This window comes from Macaca nemestrina, chromosome 19, assembly GCF_043159975.1.
Source record: "Macaca nemestrina isolate mMacNem1 chromosome 19, mMacNem.hap1, whole genome shotgun sequence".
NCBI classification, from domain to species: domain Eukaryota; kingdom Metazoa; phylum Chordata; class Mammalia; order Primates; family Cercopithecidae; genus Macaca; species Macaca nemestrina.
The window spans coordinates 60,062,944-60,090,497 of NC_092143.1; the positions used below are offsets into that span (position 1 = coordinate 60,062,944).

Consider the following 27,554-nt stretch of genomic DNA (forward strand, 5'->3'; position numbering starts at 1 on the left):
TGTAATCCCAGCACTTTGGGAGGCCGAGGCGGGTGGATCACGAGGTCAGGAGATCGAGACCATCCTGGCTAACACGGTGAAACCCCGTCTCTACTAAAAATACAAAAAAAAAAAAACTAGCTGGGCGTGGTGGCGGGCGCCTGTAGTCCCAGCTACTTGGAGGCTGAGGCGGGAGAATGGCGTGAACCCGGGAGGTGGAGCTTGCAGTGAGGCGATATCGTGCCACTGCACTCCAGCCTGGGCGACAGAGCGAGACTCCGTCTCAAAAAAAAAAAAAAAAAAAAGAAAACAAGATTATCAGCCAGGTGCGGTGGCTCACATCTGTAATCCCAGCACTTTGGGAGGCCGAGGCAGGTAGATCATGAGGTCAGGAGTTCGAGACCAGCCTAGCCAACATGGTGAAACTCCATCTCTACTAAAAATATGAAGAATAGCTGGGCATGGCGTCGGGCGCCTGTAATCCCAGCTGCTCAGGAGGCTGAGGCAGGAGAATCATTTGAATCTGTGAGGCGGAGTTTGCAGTGAGCCAAGATTGTGCCACTGCACTCCAGCTTAGGCAAAAGGGCGAGACTCTGTCTCAAAACAAAAAACAAACAAACAAACAAAGAACAAGATAACCAAGAAAGAGCATTTGTTTCCTCCTGTCTACCAGAGTCAACTCCCCATCAGATGTGCAGCAGGACAACCCTTGCTGCCAGACCCACTCTGAGGAGGAAGCAGACAAGACCTGCCTCTGCCCACCTTCTGCCCAGATGTACAGAATGAGACCCACAGAGTAGCAAAGGGCCTTACAGACCCCTGAACCAGAGCAGCCAAGGGGCTAAAAGTCCCTTCATAACCAAAACTCAACCCAGACCAAGGACAATTTGCCTGGGCTGCCAAAGGCTCAGTACTGAGGACAGATTCAAGCTCTGTGGGGGCCACCGCTCCCTAAGCCCAGGGACACCCATCCCACCTGTCACCCATTGCTGCTGCTCTGGCAAAGGGTGAGAAGCACTTCCATTACTCACAGCCATGGTAGGAGCCTGGGGATCCCCGGCCTTGCCATACTCCTGCTCCAAGTGGCTGGTGGAGAGGTTGGGCTGGCTGGAGCCTCGCCCAAAGGTGATCTGGTTGCTGCCCATGCCAGTGGCAACCTGGGCCATGTGCTCTTTGGTTTTGAGAGCCTGGGCCCTCTCAGCCTTCAGCCATTCCTCATCTTTGAGGAGGGTCACCAGTTGCTTTGACTTCTCATGCACGTTGATGCCCTGGTCCTTGCCATCTTGGTCAATGTACTGGAAGTCCTTCAGGGTCTGGATGGTAAAGATGTTCTCACAGTACTCCTGGGCCACACACTCGGAGCTGTCTTGATGAGGTAGTCCAGCAGCAGCAGCTCCTTGTACACATGCTGCCAGTTCTTGCTATGGTCATTGAGCCGCTTCCACACCATGCTCATGATCTCCGAGAAGGCCACCATGTTGTAGGTCAGGTTCGCAATCTTGGTCATCAGAGAGCTGGACGGGCCCCATGGGTCATTGGAGGTGGCTTCCCAAACTTTGCTTTCTGCCTCTGAGTAATTGTTCACAATGTTTTTCATCTGCTATCTGATAAAGTCATCATTCTTCTTCGTTACACATTTAAATCCCTTCAAAGAGAGAAACTTTCCTATCCTTGGTAAGTGCACACCCTGTGAAGGTTCACTTTCCATAATTGAGCTGGAGCAAGATCCCTGAATGGTCATTTCCTCCTTTGGAGCCTCAGATCCAAAAAGCTGGAAGCCATGACCAGGCTACAGTGAAGTCCATGTCTGTTACATGAGGCTCCGGCCAAGTTTGGTAACCTCCATCTGCCTCATCACCAGTGAATACCTAGTACTAGCACTGTGCCCGACACAGAAATGAACACTAAAATCCTTGGAATCTCCACAGTGATGTCTTTTTGCCTGTGAATGATTGACGGAGGGCTGGCAGCCCCTAGGCAGCTTCAGGATGAGGCTGGTCACCAGAAAGACCAAGGCAGGATCAGTCCCGGGAGGGGACTGAAGGTTAAGTTGATCACCAATGGCCAATCATTTAGTCGATCGTGTCTCCATAACGAAACCTCCATAAAAACACAAAAGGACAGGTTCAGGAAGCTTCTGGATGGCTGAACACATGAAGGTTCCTGGAGGGTGGCACCTAGGTATGGCATGGAAGCTCTGCATTTCTTCTCCCATACCTGGTCTATGTGTCTCTTCATTTGTATGCCTTGCAGTATCCTCTGCTCCTCCAGGCTGTTGTGGGTGTGCCACCAGCGCTGGGGAGGCGGAAGCTACCGGAGCCCGTGGAGCCATGGCCGCCGCATCTGGCTCTGTTTTCAGAATTTTAAATCAATGGACAAAAGTAAATATAATATTTAGATATGTATCATCTTTTTTTAAAAAAATTGGAGAATTTAGATATATGTAGATTAAGGGAGTTGCCCAAGGAATGAATGAGGAAGACTGGCATAGGGATTCCGTCTTCTGATAGTCTGATAATCTCTACAGCATTGCTTACACATGTAAACCATAATCTTCAAGCAAAAGTAAATACCCAGAGCTTACTTTGGGTTACATATATCATTAATACTTTTGTGCCCTTTGGTGTCTTTATAAACATAGTTTTAAATGAAAAGTGATTGATATGGTTTGGATGTGTTCCAACCCAAATATCATCTTGAATTATGGTTTCCATAATCGCCACGTGTGTGGGCGGGACCAGGTGGAGATAAATGACTCATGGGGATGGTTTCCCTCATCCTGTTCTCCTGATAGGAAGTCAGTTCTCACGAGATCTGATGATTTTATAAGTGGCTTCCTCCTTCTCCTTTCTGCTGCCATGTAAAGAAGCACATGTTTGCTTCCCCTTCCACCATGATTTTAAGTTTCCTGAGACCTCCCCAGCCCTGTGGAACTGTGAGTCAATTAAACTTCTTTCCTTTATAGATTACTCAGTCTAAGGTACGTCTTTATTAACAGTGTGACGGCCAGGCGCGGTGGCTCAAGCCTGTAATCCCAGCACTTTGGGAGGCCGAGACGGGCGGATCACGAGGTCAGGAGATCGAGACCATCCTGGCTGACACGGTGAAACCCCATCTCTACTAAAAAATACAAAAAAACTAGCTGGGTGAGGTGGCGGGCGCCTGTAGTCCCAGCTACTTGGGAGGCTGAGGCAGGAGAATGGCATGAACCCCGGAGGCGGAGCTTGCAGTGAGCCAAGATCACGCCACTGCACTCCAGCCTGGGTGGCAGAGCGAGACTCTGTCTCAAAAAAAAAAAAAAAAAAAAAAAAAAAAAAAAAAAACTGTGAGAACGGACTAATACAGTGAGTTAAAGTCCAAGGTGAATTTATCTAGTGAATTGAGTCATTTTACCTCTCATTTGCCTTTCTGTGCCAGCAACTTTAAGAGGATCCATACCCAGGCAGGGTAGAATAATTAAACTGGGAAAAGGAAACCATATAATTCAAGCCAAATGACCTGTTTTGGCCTGAACTATCCAAATAACTATAACTAAATTGGTTGTTCTTTGGTTGTTGTTGTTTCTTTGTGTTTTTTTTTGTTTTTTTTTTTTGAGTTGAAGTCTCACTGTCACCCAGGCTGCAGTACAGTGGCGCCATCTCAGCTCACTGCAACCTCTGCCTCCTGGGTTCAAGCGATTCTCCTGCCTCAGCTTCCTAAGTAAGCTGGGATTATAGAATGTGCCACAATGCCTGGTTAATTTTTTTGTTTGTTTTTTTGAGACAGAGTTTAGCTCTTGTTGCCCAGGCTGGAGTGCAATGGCACAATCTCAGCTCACTGCAACCTCTGCCTCCTGGGTTCAAGCAATTCTCCTGCCTCAGCCTCCCAAGTAGCTGGGATTACAGGCATGTGCCACCACACCTGGCTAATTTTGTATTTTCAGTAGAGATGGGGTTTCTCCATGTTGGTCACGCTGGTCTCGAACTCCCGATCTTGTGTGATCCGCCCACCTTGGTCTCCTAAAAGTGCTGGGATTACACGTGTGAGCCACCACGCCCAGCGTTATTATTTTGAGATGGAGTCTCAATCTGTTGCCCAGCCTGGAGTGCAGTGGTGCAATCTCGGCTCACTTGCAACCTCCGCATCCCAGGTTCAAGTGATTCTCCTGCCTCAGCCTCCCGAGTAGCTGGGACTATAGGCACCCACCACCCGCCTGGCTAATTTTTGTATTTTTAGTAGACACAGGGTTTCACCATATTGGCCAGGCTGGTCTCAAACTCCTGACCTTCTGATCTGCCCATCTTGGCCTGCCAAAGTGCTGGGATTACAGGCGTGAGCCACCATGTCCAGCCTAATATGTGTATTTTTCCCATCCAAGTACTAACCAGGCCCGACCCTGCTTAGCTTCCGAGATCGGACGAGATCAGGCGCGTTCAGGGTGGTATGGCCATAGACAATATGTGTATTTTTTAGCAGAGACAGGGTTTCACCATGTTGGCCAGGCTGGTCTCAAACTCCTGACCTCAAGTGATCTGCCCACCTTGGCCTCCCACAGTGCTGGGATTACAGGCGTGAGCCACCACACCTGGCCTTTTTCGTTTTATTTTTAAGTTTACTTATTTTTGAAACTAGAGGATCAGCAATAAAAGTGGATAAAGAAAGAACTAAATTATCCAAACTACCTCAATTGTCTACCCAGGGACGGTCAGTGTTGATCTTTATTTTTTTATCAGTCTGATGTAGCTTTTATTGAGTAAAGGAAAAAGGGAATTCAGCCACATGAGACAGAGGTTCCAACTGATCAGAGCGCACAAACACCCTTCCTGTCTGTGTGATGGCAACCCCACCAGCACATGGGGCACAAGGAAGCCACTGCTGCAAGGAGGTGGTTCCCACTCCCACACACAGGAACAGCTCCTGGTCAGTCCCAAGAGGCAAGGACAGAGGGCACGGTGGCTCTCACAGAGTTACTTTACAAATAAACTGTGTGCCTTCCTCAGGAGTCTCTTACAACACTTTTAAAAAAGATCTGGGCCGGGCGTGGTGGCTCACACCTGTAATCCCAGCACTTTGGGAGGCCGAGGCGGGTGGATCACCTGAGGTCAGGAGTTCAAGACCAGCCTGGCCAACATGGCGAAACCCCATCTCTACTAAAAATACAAACATTAGTGGAGTGCAGTGGCATGTGTCTGTAGTCCTAGCTACTCGGGAGGCTGAGGCAGGAGAATCGCTTGAACCTGGGAGGCAGAGGTTGCAGTGAGCCAAGATCGCGCCACTGCACTCCAGCCTGGGTGACAGAGCGAGACTCCGTCTCAAAAAAAAAAAAAAAGATCTGAACAGAAAATAGGGCAAAGGGCCAGCTGGCAGTGCCATGAGGCACATGGAATGTCCTGGTCTGTGGAATCGTGGAGGGTGACAGCAGCAGCATCATCAGGTATTGTATGACGAGGATGACACATTGCCACCGTGGCCTGTCCAGGTGGTGTGGATAAACTGCCCTGGTTTGGCCAAGAGTTCACAGGTGTGAGCCCCGAAGTAATCCCGCTGAGCCTGGATGAGGTTGGCTGGAAGCATCTCGTGTCTGTACTTGTCATAGAAGAAGAGGACAGTGGTAAAACAGGGCATGGGAATGCCAGCCTGGACCCCAGTGCTGACTGCCTGCCACCAGAAGCCCTGGCAGTTTTCAACAGCTGACTTAAAGCTGTCAGTAGGAGGTTCTGAAGTTCTGGGTTTTGATCAAACGCACCCTTTATCTTTCCTAGGAATACACTTTTGATGTTGTAGCCCCCTCTCCACATCAGGGCAATGCCACCATAATTGAGGGTTCAGCCAAAGTAGGTAGTGCTGCCTTAGCAACATAAAGCCTTGAGCATAAGAGATGATCTTGGAAGTGTAGAGGGCCTTCCAAATGTCCTCCAGGAATGATTTCTTATCACCATCAAACTGGAACTTTTGGGGACCCTTCAGCTTTTTGCTAGCTTGAATTCTCTCATTCTTCAGAGATGACAGGCACTGAGCAAAGACAGCTTCTCCAATGAGGGTGATGGGTACACCGTACTCCAGGGCGGAGATGGTGGTCCACTTCCCCATGCCCTTCTGCCCCGCACTGTCCCTGATCTTTGGCAGCAAGCGTTTGCCATCAGCATCTTGGAACTTGAGAATATTGGCTGTGATTTCAATCAGGAATGAGTCTAGCTCTGTCTTATTCCAATCCTCAAAGGCCTGGGCCATTGTGTCCCACGCCATGCCCAGCACGTCTTTCATCAGGTGATATGCCTCACAGATCAGCAGCACGTCCCCGTACTCTATCCCGTTGTGCACCATCTTCACGAAGTGGCCTGCTGCCTCATCTCCCACCCAGTCACAGCAGGGCTCTCCAGTTCCTACTTTTGCAGCAATGCCTTGGCAGATGGTCTTGATGTGGGGCCACGCTTCTTCGTTCCCTCCTGGCATGAGCGATGGGCCATACCGGGCCCCTTTCTCTCCACCACTGACTCCGCTCCCCACAAATAAAATTCCCTTGGCCTTGAGGTCTTGGCACCGTCTTGTGGTGTCCCTATATTCAGAATCTCCTCCATCAATGATGATGTCACCAGTGTCCAACAATGGTACCAGTTTTTTGATGAAATCATCCCCAGCTTGCCCGGCCTTCACCAGGAGGATGATCTGCCAGGGCTTCTTCAGCTTGGAGACCATCTCTTTCAGGGACTGGGCACCCACCACTTTGGTTCCCTTTGCTTCACTGGCCAAGAAATCATCCACTTTGGAGACAGTCGTATTAAAAGCACAGACCACAAAACTGTGGTCATTCATGTTCAGAATTAAGTTCTGGTCCATGACTGCCAATCAGATCAGCATGATGTCAGCTTGGGCCGTGGTGGTGGACAGAGCAGAACCGAAGAGCGGCGAGGCACGGAGGACGAGTCTGATCTTTAAAATTGATAATAGGAAGTGCTGTGAAGTCATTTTACCCAAAAAGAAGAACCCTAGGCCGAGTGTGGTGACTCATGCCTGTAATTCCAGCACGATGGGAGGCTAAGGTGGGAGGAGTGCTTGAGCCTAGAGGTTTGAGACCAGGCCACACAACATAAGGAGACCCTGTCTCTCCAAAAAAAAAGGAAGGAAGGAAGGAAGGGAGGAAGGGAGGAAGGGAGGAAGGGAGGGAGGAAGGGAGGGAGGGAGGGAGGGAGGAAGGGAGGGAGGGAGGGAGGAAAAACGGAAAAACTAAGGTGGGAGGATCACTTGAGCCTGGGAGGTTTAAGCGCAATAAGCTGTGATTGTGCCACTGCACTCCAGGCTGGGTGATAGAGCGAGACCCTGTTTCAAAAAAAAAAAAAAAAAAAAGAGCCGGGTGCAGTGGCTCACTCCTGTAATCCCAGCACTTTGGGAGGGCAAGGTGGGCGGATCACGAGGTCAGGAGATCGAGACCATCCTGGCTAGCACAGTGAAACCCTGTCTCTACTAAAAATACAAAAAATTAGCCGGGCATGGTGGTGGGTGCCTGTAGTCCCAGCTACTCGGGAGGCTGAGGCAGGAGAATGGCATGAACCTGGGAGATTGAGCTTGCAGTGGGCCAAGATCACGCCACTGCACTCCAGCCTGGGCGACAGAGTGAGACTCCCTCTCAAAAAAAAAAAAAAAAAAAAAAGAACCCTAGCTCCTGTCATTTCATGTGATAGCATAACTTCTATCTAAATTTAGCTTTTTGTTTTAAGAGTATTGACATTATGAAAAATATAGAGGCCAGGCACGGAGGCTCATGCTTGTAGTCCTAGCACTCTGGGAGGCCAAGGTGGGTCAATGACTTGAGCCCAGGGGTTCAAGACCAGCCTGGGCAACATGATGACACCTCGTCTCTACAGAAAATACAAAAATTAGCCAGGCGTGGCAGTGTGGGCCTGTGGTCCCAGCTACTCGGTGGGCTAAGGCAGTAGAATAGATTGAGCCTGAGAGGTGGAGGTTGTAGTTAGCTGAGATCGGGCCGTTGCCCTCCAGCCTGGGTGACAAGAGTGAAACCCTGTCTGAAAACAAACAAAACAAAACAAAACCCTCTCTCAAAAAAGAAAAAAATATTTCTGTGAAGAAAACTCCAGTTTCAGTGCTGAAAATTTTTTAATATTCAGGAAAGAAATAACATCAATCATATATAAACTCTTTCAGAAATAGAGGAGAAAAGAACAACTCCTCGTTTTTAGAGATGGGGTCTCCCTCTGTTGCCCAGACTGGTCTCAAACTCCTAAGCTCAAGTGACCCTCCTGTCTTGGCTTCCCAAAGTGCTGGGATTACAAGAGTGAGCCACTGAGCTCAACCCCAATTTGTCCCTCCCTCCCTCCCTCCTTCCCTCCCTCCCTCCCTCCCTCCCTCCCTCCCTCCCTCCCTTCCTTCCTTCCTTCCTTCCTTCCCTCCCTCCCTCCCTCCCTCCCTCCCTCCCTCTTTTCTTTTCTTTTCTTTTCTTTTTTCTTTTCGAGACTGAGTTTTGCTCTTGTTGCCCAGGCTGGAGTGCAATGGCGCAATCTAGGCTCACCACAACCTCTGCCTGCCACGTTCAAATGATTCTCCTGCCTCGGCCTCCCAAGTAGCTGGGATTACAGGCACCCACCACCACGCCTGGCTAAATTTTTTTTTTTTTTTTGTATTTTTAGTAGAAACGGGGTTTCACCATGTTGGCCAGGCTGATCTTGAACTCCTGACCTCAGGTGATCCACCTGCCTCGGCCTTCCAAAGTGCTGGGATTACAGGCATGAGCCACCGCACCCAGCTGTTTTTTGTTTTCTTGAAACAGAATCTCACTCACTTGCCCAAGGTAGTGTGAACACAGCTCACTGGAGCCTTGACCTCCTGGGCTCAAGTCATCATCCTGCCTCAACCTCCTGAGAAGCTGGGACCACAGACGTGCACTACCAGGCCTGGCTAATTTTTAAACATTTTTTGTAGAGACTAGGTCTTGCCATGTTGCCCAGGCTGGTCTAAAACTCCTGGGCTCAAGCAATCCTCTCGCCTCAGTCTTCCAAAGGGCTAGGATTATACACGTGAGCCACTGCACCTGGCTACTCAATTTGTTTTATGTGGCCTTAATAACCACGAACTAGACAAATATATTACAAAATTAAATAAATAAAATAATATACTAATATCCCTCATACTCAAAGATTGTTTACAAAAGATTAGTAAATTTAATCCAACAACATATTAAAAGGATTATATATGTAAATATATATATACACACACATATATATACACACACACATATATATGTGAAACCACCCCCACAGGATTGACAAGAATTCCATGTAGGGTTCTGGACAGATATGTAGTTATAACTAAGTGTTAATCAGGCTATACTTTGGCCCACTTCCTTGTTGCTAAAATTTAGGTAGCACCAGGTACTGACAATTTGTATTCCCATTGTTCTTATAGATAGGATTTCTGAAGTTAGGGTTGTAAGGCTGTTTAAGAATTGATTTGCTTTAACCTGAGGAAGGAAATTTAAAGAAAAAAAGAAAGAAAAATAAATAAATAAAAGAATTGATTTGCATCCCCTTTGTTCCTACCGACAGGTTTTCTGACATTGGAATCATAAGACTTTTGTTTAAGAATCACTTGTAGGCTGGACACAGTGGCTCACGCCTGTAATTCCAGCACTTTGGGAAGCTGAGGCAGGCAGATCACGAGGTCAAGATATCAAGACCACCCTGATCAACATGGTGAAACCCCATCTCTACTAAATACAAAAATTTAGCAAGGCGTGGTGGCACATGCCTGTAATCCCAGCTACTTGGGAGGATGAGGCAGGAGAATCGCTTGAACCTGGGAGGCAGAGGTTGTAATGAGCCGAGATTGTGCCATTGAACTCCAGTATGGGCAACAAGAGTGAAACTCCATCTTGAAAAAAAAAACAGAAACAAAAAAAACAGTCACTTGCTGAACACAGTGGCTCAGGCCTGTTATTCCAGCACTTTGGGAGGCCAAGGCGGGTGGATCACCAGAGGTCAGGAGTTCGAGACCAGCCTGACCAACATGACGAAACCCCCTCTCTACTAAGAATACAAAATTAGCCAGGCATGGTGGCAGGCGCCTATAATCCTGGCTAATTGGGAGGCTGAGGTTTCAGTGAGTCTAGATGGCGCCATTGCACTACAGCCTGGGCAACAAGAGCAAAACTCCATCTCAAAAAAAAAAAAAAAAGAATCACTTAACACCATGAGCGATGGCTCACTCCCATAAGCCCAGCATTTTGGAAGGCCCAGGTGGGCGGATCACCTGAGGTCAGATCTTGGAGACCAGCCTAGCCAACATGGTGAAATCCTGGTCTCTACTAAAAATACAAAAATTAGCCAGGAGTGATGGCAGACGCCTGTAATCACAGCTTCTCGGCAGGCTGAGGCACCAGAATCCCTTGAACCGGAAGGTGAAGGTTGCAGTGGGCCGAGATTGCGCCACTGCACTCCAGCCTGAGTGACAGAGTCAAACTGTCTACAAAAAAAAAAAAAAAAAATATATATATATATATATAAAAAACTTAAGATGTTTTTCACAGCCTGACTTCCAGCAACTAGTTTGAAAACTCCCACAGATAAATGTGATCAGCATGAGAATACGTCTTCATTTCCTTGTCCCTTGTCTTCATCCTGCATTCTTTTTTCTATTGATTAGTTTTTATTTTTGTGGATACATAAGTGTATATATTTATGGGGTACATGAGATGTTTTGATACAGACATGCAATGTGAAATAAGCACATCATGAAGAATGGGGTATCCATTCCCTCCAACAAGCCAATTATACTATTTTATTTATTTATTTAGAGACGAAGTCTCACTCTGTCACCCAGGCTGCAGTGAATTGGCACTATCTCGGCTCACTGCAACCTCAGCCTCGCCGGTTCAAGCAATTCTCCTGCCTCAAGCTCCCGAGGCTATACTCTTTAGCCGTACTCTTAAAATGTACGGTTATTGGCCGGTGCGGTGGCTCATGCCTGTAATCCCAGCACTTCAGGAGGCAGAGGCGGGCAGATCACCTGAGGTCAGGAGTTCGAGACCAGCCTGCCCAACATGGAGAAACCTGTCTCTAATAAAAATACAAAAAGTTAGCCGGGCCGGGCACAGTGGCTCACGCCTGTAATCCCAGCACTTTGGGAGGCTGAGGTGGACAGATCACCTGAGGTCAGGAGTTTGAGACCATCCCGACCAACATGGAGAAACCCCATCTCTACTAAAAATACAAAATTAGCTGGGCATAGTGGTACATGCTTGTAATCCCAGCTACTCAGGAGGCTGAGACAGGAGAATTGCTTGAACCAAGGAGGTGGAGGTTTCGGTGGGCAGAGATCGCGCCATTGCACTACAGCCTGGGCAACAAGAGCGAAACTCCATCTCAGAAAAAAAAAAAGCAGTGGGAATAATATCTGGTTGGTGTTGATCTCTAGGAAGAAGATACTTTTTTTTTTTTTTTTTTAAAGAAAAGAATGACAGACTCAGAGCTTCACATGTAAATGAATATAAGAAATCTAGTCCCAACTTTCTAAGCTTAAAGATAAATAATGCTAGACTCAGGCCAGGCACAGTGGCTCACGCCTGTAATCCTAGCACTTTGGGTGGCTGAGGCAGGCAGATTGCCTGAGCTCAGGAGTTCGAGACCAGCCTGGCCAATATGGTGAAACCTGTCTCTACTAAAAAGACAAAAATTAACCGGGGGGCGGGGGCATGCGCCTATAATCCCAGCTATTGGGGAGGCTGAGGCAGGAGAATTGCTTGAACCCAGGAGGTGGAGGTTGCAGTGAGCCAAGATCGTGCCATTGTACTCCAGCCTGGGCAACAAGAGCAAAACTCCATCTGAAAAAAAAAAAAAAAAATTATATTAAACTATATACTGGCATAGCATATACTTGATGCGATTCTTCCATTTGAGGAGAGAAAGAAACAGTCTCATCTTCAGTACTGGGAAAAGAGGTCCTTAATTGCTTGTATTATTGTTATTAATTTGTCCAGCAAGCTTCCTCTCTTTTAGTGACAGGCCCTGTCCTCTTGGCCTTGAAGGCTGGCACATGACCAAACCTGGCTAATCACAGCTTCTCGCTTTTACTGGACATGATAAATTGTCCAAAGAGCATGTGATGCAAGCAGGGCCCAATGCCAGATGATTCAGAGAAACAGACAAGTAATGTGATATCCTAGACCCCAAGGAAATACCTCTTGCTGGGTACCTCATTCCTAATAAAGTGTGGTGACGATCCCTAACTATTATCCCACATTCATTCTTCTCCTTTTCCTTTAGCAACAGAATCCTTGGGCCTGTTTTCCAGCCTATTTTTGAGATAGGTGTGTCCATGAGACTCACTGAGGCCAGTGGGATTGACTGAAGTTATTGAATGGCATTTCTATGATTTGACTTTTTAAAATTAAAAAAAATTTTTTTTTGAGACAGAGTCTGGCTCTGTCACCCAGGCTGGAGTGCAGTAGCACAATCTCAGTTCATTGCAATCTCCGCCTCCTGGGTTCAAGCAATTCTCCTTCCTCAGCCTCCCGGGTAGCTGGGACTACAGGTGCCCGCCACCAAGCCCGGCTAATTTTGTTGTATCTTTTAGTAGAGACGAGGTTTCACCCTGTTGCTCAGGCTGGTTCTGAACTCCTGAGCTCAGGCAATCTGCCCGCCTCGGCCACCCAAAGTGTTAGGATTACAAGTGTGAGCTACTGCGCCTGGCTGTGATTTGACTTTAAACCATTAGGCATGTACTTTTTCATTCTCTTTTCCCTATTCCTGCAGGCCAGAAAGCAGACGGGGCAGTGACTCAGCTTTAATCCTGTAGAAGAGAATAACATCTTAGAAGATGGTAGACCAATAAGCTAGAAAGAAGATCTGTTCCTTATTGATTTTTGTCTCCAACTACTCTAGAAAATCCTTTATGATCATTCCCAAGTCATTACAGTTTTGCAAACAAGAAGTAGGTGCAGAAATAAAGAGAATATTCTACCTCTGTCTTTCCCATCTCTCTTAGGAATGGCCTTGGAGGATATTGACTAAGGGATATCCTCCTAGCAAGCAGGACTGGAGGTAGATGAGTTTGACCACAAGATTCATTCCACTGACTGGAGAATGAATTTTTGCTGTCCTTGTCCAGTGGCCATTGTAAATTGTCTTTCCTTTAAAATATGGTATTAAGATTGTCCTGTATTCTTCCACTGTTGACTGGGGTTGTTTTAATTTATTTTATTTTATTTTTAAGGTCTGGACTGAGATGAAATGGGGTTGTTTTTATTTAAAATTTAGTCATTTGAAATAGGACCGTGAAGACCTGACCAAGAAGAGTACACATCCTCAAGACATCCCTCACTTTGGAACTGGGTATGGTGACTGGATGTGATTTTTTTTTTTTTTTTTTTTGAGACAGTCTCACTCTGTCACCCAGGCTGGAGTGCAATGGCGCGATCTCAGCTCACTGCAACCTCTGCCTTCCGGGTTCAAGTGATTCTCCTGCCTCAGCCTCCTAAGTAGCTGGGATTAATGTCCAGCTAACTTTTGTATTTTTAGTAGAGACGGGGTTTCACCATGTTGGTCAGGCTGGTCTTCAACTCCTGACCTCATGATCCACCTGCCTCGGCTTCCCAAAGTGCTGGGATTACAGTCATGAGCCACCGAGCCCGGCCTAATTTTTGTATTTTTAGGCAGACGGCGGTTTCATCATGTCAGTCAGTCTGGTCTTGAATTCCTCACATTGTGATCTGCCCACCTCTGCCTCCCCAAATGCTGGGATTACAGGCATGAGCCACCGAGCCCGGGCTAATTTTTGTATTTTTAGTAGAGATGGGGTTTTACCATGCTGGTCAGTCTGGTCTCAAACTCCTGACCCCGTGATCTGCCTGCCTTGGCCTCCCTAAGTGCTGGGATTACAGACGTGAGCCACTGTGCCTGGCTGGATGTGATTTTTTGCTTGTTTTCCTTTGGATGCAGGATAAGCCTATTTTCAGTTTTTTTTTTTTTTGAGACGGAGTCTGGCTCTGTCGCCCAGGCTGGGGTGCAGTGGCCAGATCTCAGCTCACTGCAAGCTCTGCCTCCCGGGTTTATGCCATTCTCCTGCCTCAGCCTCCTGAGTAGCTGGAACTACAAGCGCCCGCCACCTCGCCTGGCTAGTTTTTTGTATTTTTTAGTAGAGACGGGGTTTCACCGTGTTAGCCAGGATGGTCTCGATCTCCTGACCTCGTGATCCGCCCGTCTCGGCCTCCCAAAGTGCTGGGATTACAGGCTTGAGCCACCGCGCCCGGCCCTATTTTCAGTTTTAAAGGGGATAATTACTATTTAGCAGCATTCTTAGAATCACATATATGGGAAGAAGGGTGTGTGGGTATGCTGAGAAGCCAGTGGGTAGTTTGTGGTATATGATGGGTATTGCTTTTGTTTAGCCAGTAAACTTTCCCATTCCCATTTTACTCATCATAGTTTCTATGTCCCTGCCTACAGGAATGAAAATATGATCTATGCCTGGCCAGTAATATCACCCATTTACCTGGAAATCGATTGGTTCAGGGTGTCAACAAAAAGAGTCAAACCGTGTAAGATATTTGAAGAGATTTATTCTGAGCCAAACACGAGTGACCATGGCCCGTGACACAGCCCTCAGGAAGTCCTGAGAACATGTGCCCAAGGTGGTCAGATGCAGCTTGGTTTTATACATTTTAGACAGGCATGAGACATCAATCAAATACATTTAAGAAATATATTGGTTTGGTCCTGAAAGGCAGAACAACTCAAAGCAGGGGGGCTTCCAGGCTATGTGAATTTAAACATTTTCTGGTTGACAATTGGTTGAGTTTGTCTAAAGACCTGGGATAGCTAGAAAGGGAATGTTTAAGTTAAGATAAAGACTGTGGGGACCAAAGTTCTTTTGAAGTCTTATAGTGGGTGCCATTAGAGACAATAGGTGACAAATGTTTCCTATTCAGATTTTAGTTAATCTCTTTAGGATTGGGAGGGTCTGGAAGAAAAAGATCTATGTTAACAGAGATTATCCCCACCCCCCTACCCCGCCCCAGACTGTCTCCTCTGTCACCAGGCTGGAGTTCAGTGGCGGGATATTGGCTCACTGTAACCTCTGCCTCTTGGGTTCAAGTGATTCTCCCACCTCAGCCTCCCCAGTAGCTGGAACTACAGGCGTGCGCCACCATATCCAGCTAATTTTTGTATTTTTAGTAGAGACGGGGTTTCACCATTTTGGCCAGGAGTTAATAGAGATTCTTGGCCGGGCGCGGTGGCTCAAGCCTGTAATCCCAGCACTTCGGAGGCCGAGACGGGCGGATCACGAGGTCAGGAGATCGAGACCATCCTGGCTAACATGGTGAAACTCCGTCTCTACTAAAAAATACAAAAAACTAGCCGGGCGAAGTGGTGGGCGCCTGTAGTCCCAGCTACTCGGGAGGCTGAGGCAGGAGAATGGCGTGAACCCGGGAGGCGGAGCTTGCAGTGAGCTGAGATCCGGCCACCGCACTCCAGCCTGGGCGACAGAGCCAGACTCAGTCTCAAAAAAAAAAAAAAAAAAAAAGAGATTCTTTACAGATGCAAGTTTTCCCCACAAAGAACAGCTTTGCAGGGCCATTTCAAAGTATGGCAAAGAAACATGTTTTGGGGTAAAATATTTTGATTTTCTTCTTTGTCTCGTAACGCTATGTCAGAGTCAGGTTGGAAAGTAAATTATGATATATAGGGTTAAATAAAACCCATCTGATGATAATTTAGGATTTGTAGGGCATGACTCCCAGACTCCTTAGGAATTTGGGCAAGATAAAATCAGAGTTTAGTCCTCAAGAAAGGCTTGTGATACACGCAGGGAAAATCAGAGGCCTTCCCTGGGATTGATATATTGATCCTTTCCAGGACCCCTGGAGGTTCACTGAAAATCACTGACATGAGGCAGGTTGATTAATAGGAGAAAAGGCATACACGTCTATTATTTATTTATTCATTTGAGACAAGGTCTTTCTCTGTTGCCCAGACTGGAGTGAAGTGGCATGAATACAGCTCACTGCAACCTCAACCTCCTGGGTTCAAGCGATTCTGCCACCTCAGCCTCCCAAGTAGCTGGGACTATAGGTGTGCACCACCACACTCAGCTAATTTTTTTTTTTTTTTGGTAGAGACAGCATCTTGCTATGTTGTCCAGGCTGGTCTTGGACTCCTGGGCTCATGTGAAGCCCTTGCCTCTGTTTCACGTGTCTGTGTGAAGAGATCACCAAACAGGCTTTGTGTGAGCACCATGGCTGTTTATTTCACCTGGGTGCAGGCGGGCTGAGTCCGAAAAGAGAGTCAGCAAAGGTGGTGGGATTATCATGAGTTCTTATAGGTTTTGGGATAGGCGGTAGAGTTCAGAGCAATGTTTTGGGGGCAGGGGTGGATCTCACAAAGTACATTCCCAAGGGTGGGGAGAATTACAAAGAAACTTATTAAGGGTGGGGGAGATGATAAAGAACATTGATCAGTTAGGGTGGGGTAGAAACAAATCACAATGGTGGAATGTCATCAGTTAAGCTATTTTCACTTCTGTGGATCTTCAGTTGCTTCAGGCCATCTGGATGTATACGTGCAGGTTACTGGGGACATGATGGCTTGCTTAGCTTGGGCTCAGAGGCCTGACATTCCTGTCTTCTTATATTAATAAGAAAAATAAAACAAAATAGTGGTCAAGTGTAGGGGTGGTGAAAAGTTTTGGGGGTGGTATGGAGAGATAATGGGCGATGTTTCTCAGGGCTGCTTCGAGAGGGATTAGGGGCGGCATGGGAACCTACAGTGGGAGAGATTCAACTGAAGAAAGATTTTGGGGTAAGGGGTGATACTGTGGGGTTGTTAGAAGGAGCATTTGTCATATAGAATTATTGGTGATGGCCTGGATGCGGTTTTGTATGAATTGAGAAACTAAACGAAAGACACAAGGTCTGAATAAGAGGAGAATAACAGGTATTATAGGACTAAGAATTGGGAGTACCCAGGACATCCAATTACAGAGTGTCAAAGGGGGTTCAGCCTAATTATTTGCTTGGTTGGTGAGTTTTTGGGCTCTATCCTTGAGTTTCTTTATGTTGTCACATACCAGGCCAGATTGATTTAGGTAAAAACAACATTCTTCATTTAAAAACATACAGAGTCCCCTCCTTCCCCCCTTTTTTTTTTTTCTTAGCAGTGAGTAAGTCAGGGCCTCATAGAATTGAAGAAAGAGAAATGCAAAGCCAGCAATTGTTTGTTAAAGAAGAATTAGAAACGGCTAGGAGAGAGTGAGATTGACAGTGTGGTGGAGATAGCTGGGGAGAGGTAGCGGGTGGCATAAGAACGGGAACAAGAATAAGAGTATAAAAGTAGAGACTAGGACTTCATCAGGGTGAAAGTATTGGAGTGTACTTTGTCACTGAAGATCTTCTATCCACTTAAAGAGAGACTTAAGGGTGGCAGTTTGAGGTAAAACCAGGAACCACTAAATACCAAGAGCCTGAAAAACTGCTTGGGTGATTTGACTAATAAAGGGTGGTCTGTTATTGGACTGTATAGAGGTGGGAAGGCCAAACTGAGAAATTATGTCTGACAAAAGAGAAGAAATGACCGGGGTGGCCTTTTCAGACCATGTGGGAAAGGCCTCTACCCATCCAGTGAAAGTGTCTACCCAGACATGTTTCCTGACTCGAGGCATGTAAGTAAAATCAATTTGCCAGTCCTGGGCAGGGGCAAATCCCTGAGTTTGATGTGTAGGAAAGGGAGGGGGCCTGAATAATCCCTGAGGAATAGTAGAATAGCAGATGGAACACTGAGAAGTGAGTTCCTTGAGGATAGATTTCCACAATGGAAAGGAAATGAGAGGTTCTAAGAGGCAGGCTAGCGGCTTGTAACCTACATGGAAGAGGTTACGAAATGACAATAGAATAGAATGGAAGGAGGTATTTTCCTTGGTCCAAGAACCATTTGCCTTGTGTGGGAAGAGATAGGTGGAAGTTTCAGCAGGTGAGTAGGTGGGAGGGGCCAGATGAGAAGGAGAAAAACTGCCATGAGGGATAGAAGTTGGAATGCTAGCTGCTTTTTTAGCTACCTTATCAGCATAAGCGTTGTCCTGAGTGATGGGATCTGATGCCTTTTGATGGCCCTTGCAGTGTATGACTCCAGCTTCCTTTGGAAGTAAAGCGGACTGGAGAATAGTTTGTATTAAAGAGGCATTAATGATGGAGGACCCTTGCGTAGTGAGGAAACCTTTCAGCCCATAAAACAGCATGGTGGTGCAGGATATGGAAGGCATATTTAGAGTCAGTATAAATATTGACACGTAGTCCTTTTACAGGAGTGAGGGCCTGAATTAAGGCAATGAATTCGGCTTGCTGAGAGGTAGTGGAGGGGGCAGAGCAGTAGTCTCAATGATAGATATGGAAGATGCTATAGCATAGGCTGCCTTTGCTGGTGAGTGGTGATTAGGCCTGGTGGGACTGCCATCCATAAACCAAGTGTGATCAGGGTGAGGAACAGGAAAGAAGGAAACATGGGGAAATGGGGTGAATGTCAGGTGGATCAGAGACCGTCATGGGGGATCCGGAATAACGTGGGAGGCCGGATTGAAGTCCAGGCCAGGAACAATGGTAATCGTGGGAGACTCAACAAGGAGTGAGTATAACCGAAGGAGCCGGGGAGCAGAAAGTGTATGTGTCAGGTGTGAGGAAGAAAACAGATATTGGAAGTTATGAGAACTGTAGAGAGTGAGTTGAGCATAGTTTGTGATTTTGAGAGCCTCTAAAAGTATTAGGGCAGCAGCAGCAGCCACCACACGCAGACAGGAGGGCTAGGCTAAAACAGTAAGGTCAAGTTGTTTGAACAGAAAGGCTACAGGGCGTGGTCCTAGTTCTTGTATAAGAACTCTGATCACACAGCCCTGCACTTTGGCTGTGTGTAATGAAGAGGGTTGGGATGAGTTAGGGAAAGCCAGTGTGGGGGCAACTTCTAGGGCTGTTTTTAAGGAAAGAGGAGTGGGGAAAGGAGCACCATGGCTGTTTATTTCACCTGGGTGCAGGCGGGCTGAGTCCGAAAAGAGAGTCAGCAAAGGTGGTGGGATTATCATGAGTTCTTACAGGTTTTGGGATAGGCGGTGGAGTTCAGAGCAATGTTTTGGGGGCAGGGGGTGGATCTCATAAAGTACATTCTCAAGGGTGGGGAGAATTACAAAGAAACTTCTTAAGGATGGGGGAGATGATAAAGAACATTGATCAGTTAGGGTGGAGTAGAAACAAATCACAATGGTGGAATGTCATCAGTTAAGGCTATTTTCACTTCTGTGGATCTTCAGTTGCTTCAGGCCATCTGGATGTATACGTGCAGGTTACTGGGGACATGATGGCTTAGCTTGGGCTCAGAGGCCTGACAGCCTCAGCCTCCCAAAATGCTGGGACTACAGGCATAAGTCAATGCCTGGCCACCACACAAATGTATTTAACATGTATAGTTGGGAAACTTCAGCATGACCACTCACCCCCTCAGTTAGTTACAGAAGCTTATATACCATCTCCTTTTTTTTTCTTTTTAAATAGAGATGGGGTCTGGCTCTGTTGCCCAGGCTGGAGTACAGTAGCAGGATCACACCTCACTGTGACCTTGAACTCCTGGGCTCAAGTGTTTCTCTTGCCCAAGCCTCCTTAGTAGCTAGGACAACAGGCAAGAATCACCACACCTGTCTAATTATATACCATCTTGAGGCTACAGAAAGAATGGGAGCATTAAGTCCTTGCAAAACAGGTTATGGGAGTGAGGACAAGAATTATGTTGCGGGGCACTAAATGATTACTGGGGAGAAGGACTGGATCAGAAAACAGAAATTAATGTGTAAAGAGTTCTCTTTGAAATGCAAATGATCCTTGGAGACAGTCATTATACTTGTTAAAGGGTCTGTTCAGGTGTGGGTACATCTGGGTCTTACTTTCTGCAATAGATGAGATTACAGGGAGGGGGAGAAAAAAATAATAGTTTTCCTTGGTAGGTCTGGATCTTAGGTAAATAAAGAACTTTAACTTCAATGGGGGAGGGTGGGTCAAACAGATATTGCAGCTTCTTCAGTTCAGCAGGTCAAAACACCTTATTTTGAGGTATTGATGTCTGAGGACTAAACTCAGATTTTTTAAATTTTGCCCAAATTCCTATCTGAAGGGTCTGGGGAGTCGTGCCCTACAAATCATAAATTCTCAACAAATGGATTTTATTTAACCTTATATATTGTAACTTACTTTCCAGCTTCACTCTGGCATAACATTACGAGACAAAGAAGAAAATCAAAATGTTTTACCCCAAAACATGTTTCTTTGCCATACTTTGAAACAGCCCTGCAAAGCTGTTAGTTGTGGGAGAAATTTTGCATCTATAAAGAATCTCTGGCCGGGCACAGTGGCTAACACCTGTAATCCCAGCACTTTGGGAGATGAGGCGGGCAGATCACGAGGTCAGGAGATCGAGACCATCCTGGCTAACATGGTGAAACCCCGTCTGTACTAAAAATACAAAAATTAGCTGGGCATGGTGGCCGGTGCCTGTAGTCCCAGCTACTCGGGAGGCTGAGGCAGGAGAATCACTTGAACCTGGGAGGCGGAGGTTGCAGTGAATCAAGATCGCGCCACTGCACTCCAGTCTGGGTGACAGAGAGAGACTCCATCTTAAAAAAAAAAAAAAAAAAATCTCTATTAGCATAGCTAGTTCTTTCTCATCCCAATCCTAAAGAGATTAACAAATATCTGAATAGGAAACATTTGTCGTCTACTGTCTCTAAGGGCAGTCACTATAAGACTTAAAAAGAACTTTGATCTCTACAATCTTTATCTTTTTTTTTTTCTTTTTCTTTTTTATTTTGAGACAGGGTCTTGCTCTGTCGCCCGGGCTGGAGTGCAGTGGCACTATCTTGGCTCACTGCAACCTCCGCCTACTGGGTTCAAGTGACTATCCTGCTTCAGCCTCCTGAGTGGCTGGGATTACAAGCATATGCCACCATGCCCTGCTGGCTAATTTTTTTGTATTTTTAGTAGAGATGGGGTTTCAACATGCTGGCCAGGCTGGTCTCGAACTCCTGACCTGGTGATCCACCCACCTCAGCCTCCCAAAGTGCTGGGATTACAGGTGTGAACCACTGCATCTGGCCACAATTTTTATCTTAACCTGAACATTCCCTTTCTGTTTTTTGTCTTTTGAGATGGAGTCTTGCTGTGTCTCCCAGGGTGGAGTGCAGTGGTGCGATCTCAGCGGACGAATCCCAGTTAGACAAACTCAACCATTTATCAACCAGAAAGTGCTTGGTAACCCAATCCCCTTGCCCGACTGAGTTGTCCCATCTTTTGGGATCAAACTGTAGCAGGACAAGCCACAGACAAAACCCTCAGATACCGAGTTAAAGAAGGAAGGGCTTTATTTGGCCAGGAGCTTCAGCAAGACTCATGTCTCCAAAAACTGAGCTCCCCGAGTGAGCAATACTGTCCCTTTTAAGGGCTTACAACTCTAAGGGGGTCCGTGTGAGAGGGTCGTGATCGATTGGGCAAGCAGGGGGTACCTGACTAGGGGCTGCATGCACCAGTAATCAGAATGGAACAGGACAGGACAGGGATTTTCACAGTGCTTTTCCATACAATGTCTGGAATCTATAGATAACATAACCGGTTAGGTCAGGGGTCGATCTTCAACCAGGCCCAGGGCGCGGCACCAGGCTGTCTGCCTGTGCATTTCATTTCTGCCTTTTAGTTTTTACTTCTTTCTTTGGAGGCAGAAATTGGGCATAAGACAATATGAGGGGTGGTCTCCTCCCTTAAAACCAGTGTATTTCTTAAATGTATTTGATTGATGTCTCAAGCCTCCTTAAAATGTATAAAACCAAGCTGTGCCCAACCACCTTGGGCACATGTTCTCAGGACCTCATGGTCGCTCATATTTGGCTCAGAATAAGTATCTTAAAATGTTTTACAGAGTTTGACTCTTTTTGTCGACATTCTGAGCCTCAACAATATGATGTGGGGATGTAGGCAAACTCTATCATGTAGACAGAGGCTTCCTGAAGAAGGAAGCCTAACAGAATTAGAAACTAGAGATAGAAAGACTTGCTGGAGGCCGGGCGCGGTGGCTCAAGTCTGTAATCCCAGCACTTTGGGAGGCCGAGATGGGCGGATCACGAGGTCAGGAGATTGAGACCATCCTGGGTAACACAGTGAAACCCCGTCTCTACTAAAAATACAAAAACTTAGCCGGGCGAGGTGGCAGGCGCCTGTAGTCCCAGCTACTCGGGAGGCTGAGGCAGGAGAATGGCGTGAACCTGGGAGGCGGAGCTTGCAGTGAGCTGAGATCCGGCCACTGCACTCCAACCTGGGTGACAGAGCGAGACTCCGTCTCAAAAAAAAAAAAAAAAAAAAAAAAAAAAAAGAAAGACTTGCTGGTAACAAGTCCTGGCCTTTGATCTTTGAAGCCATTATTTTTGCAGCTCTTCCTTCTTTCCTGTGACTTTTATCCCACCTCTGCCTGTAGTTTGAGCCATTAAATTCTCTAGTTTGCTGAAGCAAGTATAAATTTAATTTGCTTTTTTTGTTTTTGAGATGGAGTCTTGCTGTTTTGCCCAGGCTGGAGCCATCTTGGCTCACTGCAACCTCCACCTCCCAGGTTCAAGTGATTCTCCTGCCTTAGTCTCCCAAGTAGCTGAGACTACAGGTACATGCCACTATGCCTGGCCAAGTTTTTTATTTTTGGTAAGGACAGGTTTCAGCATGTTGGCCAGGCTGGTCTCAAACTCCTGAGCTCAGATGATTCACCTGCCTCGGCCTCCAAAAGTGCTGGGATTACAGGCATGAGCCACCGTGTGCCTGGCCTAATTTGCTTTGTTTTGACATTGAAAGAATCCTGACAAAAAGGTCTGCTACTATGGTCACAGTAAATATTGTCAACCAAAAAAGTATCAAACTCTTTAAAACATTTAAAGAGGTTTATTCTTTTTTTGAGACAAAGTCTCACTCTGTTGCCCAAACTAGAGTGCAGTGGTGTGATCCTGGCTTACTGCAACCTCAACCTCCCAGGTTCAAGTGATTCTCCTGCCTCAGCCTCCTAAGTAGGGGACTACAAGCATGCGCCACCATGCCCGGCTAAATTTTTGGTATTTTTAGTACAGACAGGGTTTCACTATGTTGGCTAGGCTGGTCTTGAACTCCTGACCTTGCGATCCACCCACCTCGGCCTCCCAAAATGCTGGGATTACAGGTGTGAGCCACCACACCCAGCCCTAAAGAGGTTTATTCTAAACAAAATATGAGTGACCAAGGCCTGAGGCACAGTCCCAAGAGGTACTGAGAATATGTGCCCAAGACGGTTGGGTTACAGCTTGGTTTTAATACAACTTAGGGAGACATAAGACATCAATCAGTACATCTGGGGCATACACTGGTTTGGTCTGGGAAGATGGGACAACTTGAAGAGGGTTTGGGGGAGAGCTTATAGGTCAAAGGTGGATTAAAAGATTTCCTGATTGGCAATTGGTTGAGAGTGAAGTTACTATTTAAAGACCTGGAATAAACATAAAGGAATGCCTGGATTAAGATAAGGGGTGGTAGACACTAAGGTTCGTATTATGTAGATGAAGTCTCCTAGGTGGCCATCCATAGAGACAATAGATGGCAAATGTTTCCTATTCTGACCTGTAAAAGGGGCTAGACTCTCAGTTAATCTCTTCAGAATTGGGAGGGCCTGGAAGGGGGAAGACACCCAGTTATGTTAATAGAGATTCTTTTTTTTTTTTTGAGATGGAGTATTTTGCTCTTGCCCAGGCTGGAGTGCCATGGCACAATCTCGGCTCACTGCAACCTCTGCCTCCTGGGTTCAAGTGATTCTCCTGCCTCAGCCTCCTGAGTAGCTGGGATTATGGGTGCCTATCACTATGCCTGGCTAAATTTTTAGTAGAGATGGGGTTTCACCATGTTGGCCAGGTTGGTCTCAAACTCCTGACCTCAGGTGATCCATGCGCCTTGGCCTCCCAAAGTGCTGGGATTGCAGGTGTCAGACCCTGCACCCAGCCAACAGAGATGCTTAACAGATGGAATTACCTCTCTCCCCACAAAATGGCTTTGCAGGGACATTTCAAAATACAGCAAAGAAATATATTTTGAGGTAAAATACTTTGATTTCCTTTGTCATGTGATGTTATGCCAGAGTCCAGTTGGAAAGTAAACCATTTTATGTAAGTTTACATAAAACCCATCTGATAACTTTTTTTTTTTTTTTTTTGAGACAGAGTCTTGTTCTGTCACCCAGGCTGGAGTGCAGTGGCACTATCTTGGCTCACTGCAAACTCCGCCTCCTGGGTTCACGTGATTCTTCTGTCTCAGCCTCCTGAGTAGCTGGGATTACAGGTGCACATCACCACGCCTGGCTAATTTTTTGTGTATTTTTAGTAGAGATGGGTTTCACTATGTTGGTCAGACTGGTCTCGAAGTCCTGACCTCGCAATCCACCTGCCTCAGCCTCCCGAAGTGCTGGGATTACAGGCGTGAGCCACCGCGCCCGGCCAATTTGATAACATTTTATGGTTTGTAGAGTGTGACTCCACAGGCCACTTAGATAGGAATTCGGGGAAGAGGGGGAAAAAAGTTAGAGTTTAGTCCTCAGTATCATCGAGACTTTAAGGTGTTTCCACAGTTCAAACAGTACCTTGCCAAAAGAAAGAAGAGACCAGGATAGATTATGAAAGAAGTAGATTTACACAGTGAAGTTACTCACTGGAAACACTGTGTATGGGTGTGGTATTAGATTGTGAAGTGAGTCTGGGTGCCGTGGCTCATACCAGCAATCCCACCATTTTGGGAGGCTGAGGCAGAAGGATCACTAGAGCCCAGATTTTGAGGCCAGCCTGGGCAATACAGTGAGCCCTCATCTCTACATATTAAAAAACAAACAAACAAAAAACCCAAAAAAACCCTGCAAAGTCAATGCATAAGACAAAAACCCATTTAGGCTCAGCCATAAAAAGGAGTGAAGTAATGATTCACGTAACATATTGCTAAGTGTAGTAATATGTGTACAGAGGCCAAATATTATACAATTTCACTTATATGAAATGTCCAGAATAGGTAAATCTACATAGACAGAAAGTAGATTAGTGATTGCCAGGGGTTGGAGGGCGTGGCAGGGTGCAGAATGATAAAAGCCTGTACCAGGCTTCTTTTTGGGATGAACATGTTCTGGAATTAGATAGTAGTAATGGTCACACAACTTTTGGAATAAACTGAAAACCACTGAATTGTACACTTATTTGAAGGGGTAAATTTTATGGCATGTGAATTATATCTCAGAAAAATCTATTTTGGCTAAATTACCATTGAAATTCCTTTTCAAACAGTCTAATTCAGCTGTTTTTACTTTCAGCATAAAAACAAATGGCCTTTGAAACTTTTTAGAGTACTAGGATAAATAGTATGTTTGCATTTAGGAGTCCTGTTATAAAAAATGTAATCTTACAACCTGAGTCACACTAAATTATACGAGATTCTCACATTATAAAGGGTAAGGAAGTGTATCAGAAGCATTGAAAAGGGATTGTGTGTACCCCTAGGGATTTAATATAATTTCCAGACATAGATAGTTTCAAGGAAATGAATTTCCAGACCCTTAACTAGCAGATGTTATCTCTTGCAAAAGGAAATTAAATTTTGGGACCCCAAACTGATTTAGCCAAAGGGAAAAGTCAAGCTGGGACTGGTCAGGCAAATCTGCCTCCCCCTTTTGGTTCCTAAATAAGATGGCTGCAAGATGAAAAGCTACACGTCTCCCCCATATTTTGCCCATAAGGAAATCCTTAGTGTGCTGTTAAAACTTCATGGCAATGCAAATTGATAGCTTATCTTTACAGGTGGTCATCCCAGCCCACCAGACACAAATGCACATCTGATTGTTCCCCTACCCAATTTTGTCTGTTATGAAAAATGCAGATTCCCACATTTTTCCTCTGCCCCTTTTATGTCATCTTATGTAAAAAATGCAGGTTCACTGAGTCAGACAAAGGCAAGAATTACTATTTTCTCCTAACCCCCCCCGCCCCCCCGCTTACACGAAAACTGTGTGCTTCTCAATATCCCGCCCATTCCCCTTTAAATTTGGAGCCCTCGGCCGGGCGCGGTGGCTCAAGCCTGTAATCCCAGCACTTTGGGAGGCCGAGACGGGCGGATCACGAGATCAGGAGATCGAGACCATCCTGGCTAACACGGTGAAACCCCGTCTCTACTAAAAAAACCAAAAAACTAGCCGGACGAGGTGGCGGGCGCCTGTAGTCCCAGCTACTCGGGAGGCTGAGGCAGGAGAATGGCGTAAACCTGGGATGCGGAGCTTGCAGTGAGCTGAGATCCGGCCACTGCACTCCAGCCTGGGCGACAGAGCGAGACTCCGTCTCAAAAAAAAAAAAAAAAAAAAAAAAAAAAAAAAAAAAAATTGGAGCCCTCAAAATCATCTTCGAAGAAAGGCATAGACCTGTTTCCCGGGATCGTCCTTAACTTTGGCAAATAAATCTCCTAAAGTGATGGACACTCTTATAAATTAATCTGTAGCCAATGCATGCCATCAATATGTCCTACTATGCCTTCCTACCTCCCATTTATCAACTTACATGAGAAGCCTACATCTTACTTGTCATAAATTATTACCATAGTTAAAAACCTGAGGGTGTCAAGAAGTCGAAAAATTTTGAGACATTGACGTTGGGGAAGACTCCTTTAATTAAAGCACCATAAAATCATGACAGAATGATACATTTTTCCCTGCCTTATCTTTTTGGCATGCAATACAGAAGGAACTCAAAACAATTGAGTGACACATTAGTAAAATTCTTTTCATTCACTTTTACTTACAAGGCACACACCATTGACCTTTCCGCCCCCTCCCCCCTTTAAAACAATGTTTGAAAAGTTAGGAATGAAAGCTGGTTCAGGACAGTACACAGTACATAAAAATACTGGCTTCCCCTACCTCCACCACCAGTAAGTAAAGATCCTAGCAGAGTGCAAAAAGGAAGAGGCTGAGGACGAACCACGCAGACATCTGCAGGCACACCCTTTCCCTGCGACCAACAAAAATGCAGTAGCGCAATTACACGCTAGTGAATTGCAGCACTCACAACAGCACACATTCTGTTCAATGGTTAAGTCCACATAAAGTGACAGTCCGTTTCTAAAAGCATGGCTGTATTTAAAGGATACACGGTCTGTTCAGGTCCGCTTCAGGGAAACCCCAAGCACTTCCGAGAGATCCACACCCTCTCCCCGAGCAGGTGCAACTCACTGCTCCGCCGGCGAGCGTAGGAAGCAGCGCGACCAACCGCATCGGTTGCCCACAACAGCCAGCGAGAGAGCCTTAGGGACGTCAAAAAGGCCGGGCCTGCGTGGAAAACGAGCGTGCGCCTCCATCACTGCGACAGCACCCGTCCCGAGGTTCCGCGGGCCGCTAGCAGGTCGCTCTCAGCTCCGCTCTGCCAAGGGCGAGCTAGAGAACCTGGCCTAGAGTTGCCCACCTCTCTCTGCCCCCGGCCCCGCCCACCGCACTTGTAGCCCCGCCCCGCCCAGTGGGTGGGGGAGCTTCCGTCACAGCACTTCCGGC

General features: G+C 46.4%; 2 pseudogenes; both read right to left on the minus strand.

The window, feature by feature from the left end:
* Positions 1-305: 305 nt before the first annotated feature.
* LOC105498251 (epsin-2-like) lies at positions 306-3,252 on the minus strand (annotated as a pseudogene).
* A 1,787-nt stretch (positions 3,253-5,039) lies between these two features.
* LOC105498218 (6-phosphogluconate dehydrogenase, decarboxylating pseudogene) lies at positions 5,040-27,486 on the minus strand (annotated as a pseudogene).
* Positions 27,487-27,554: the final 68 nt, after the last annotated feature.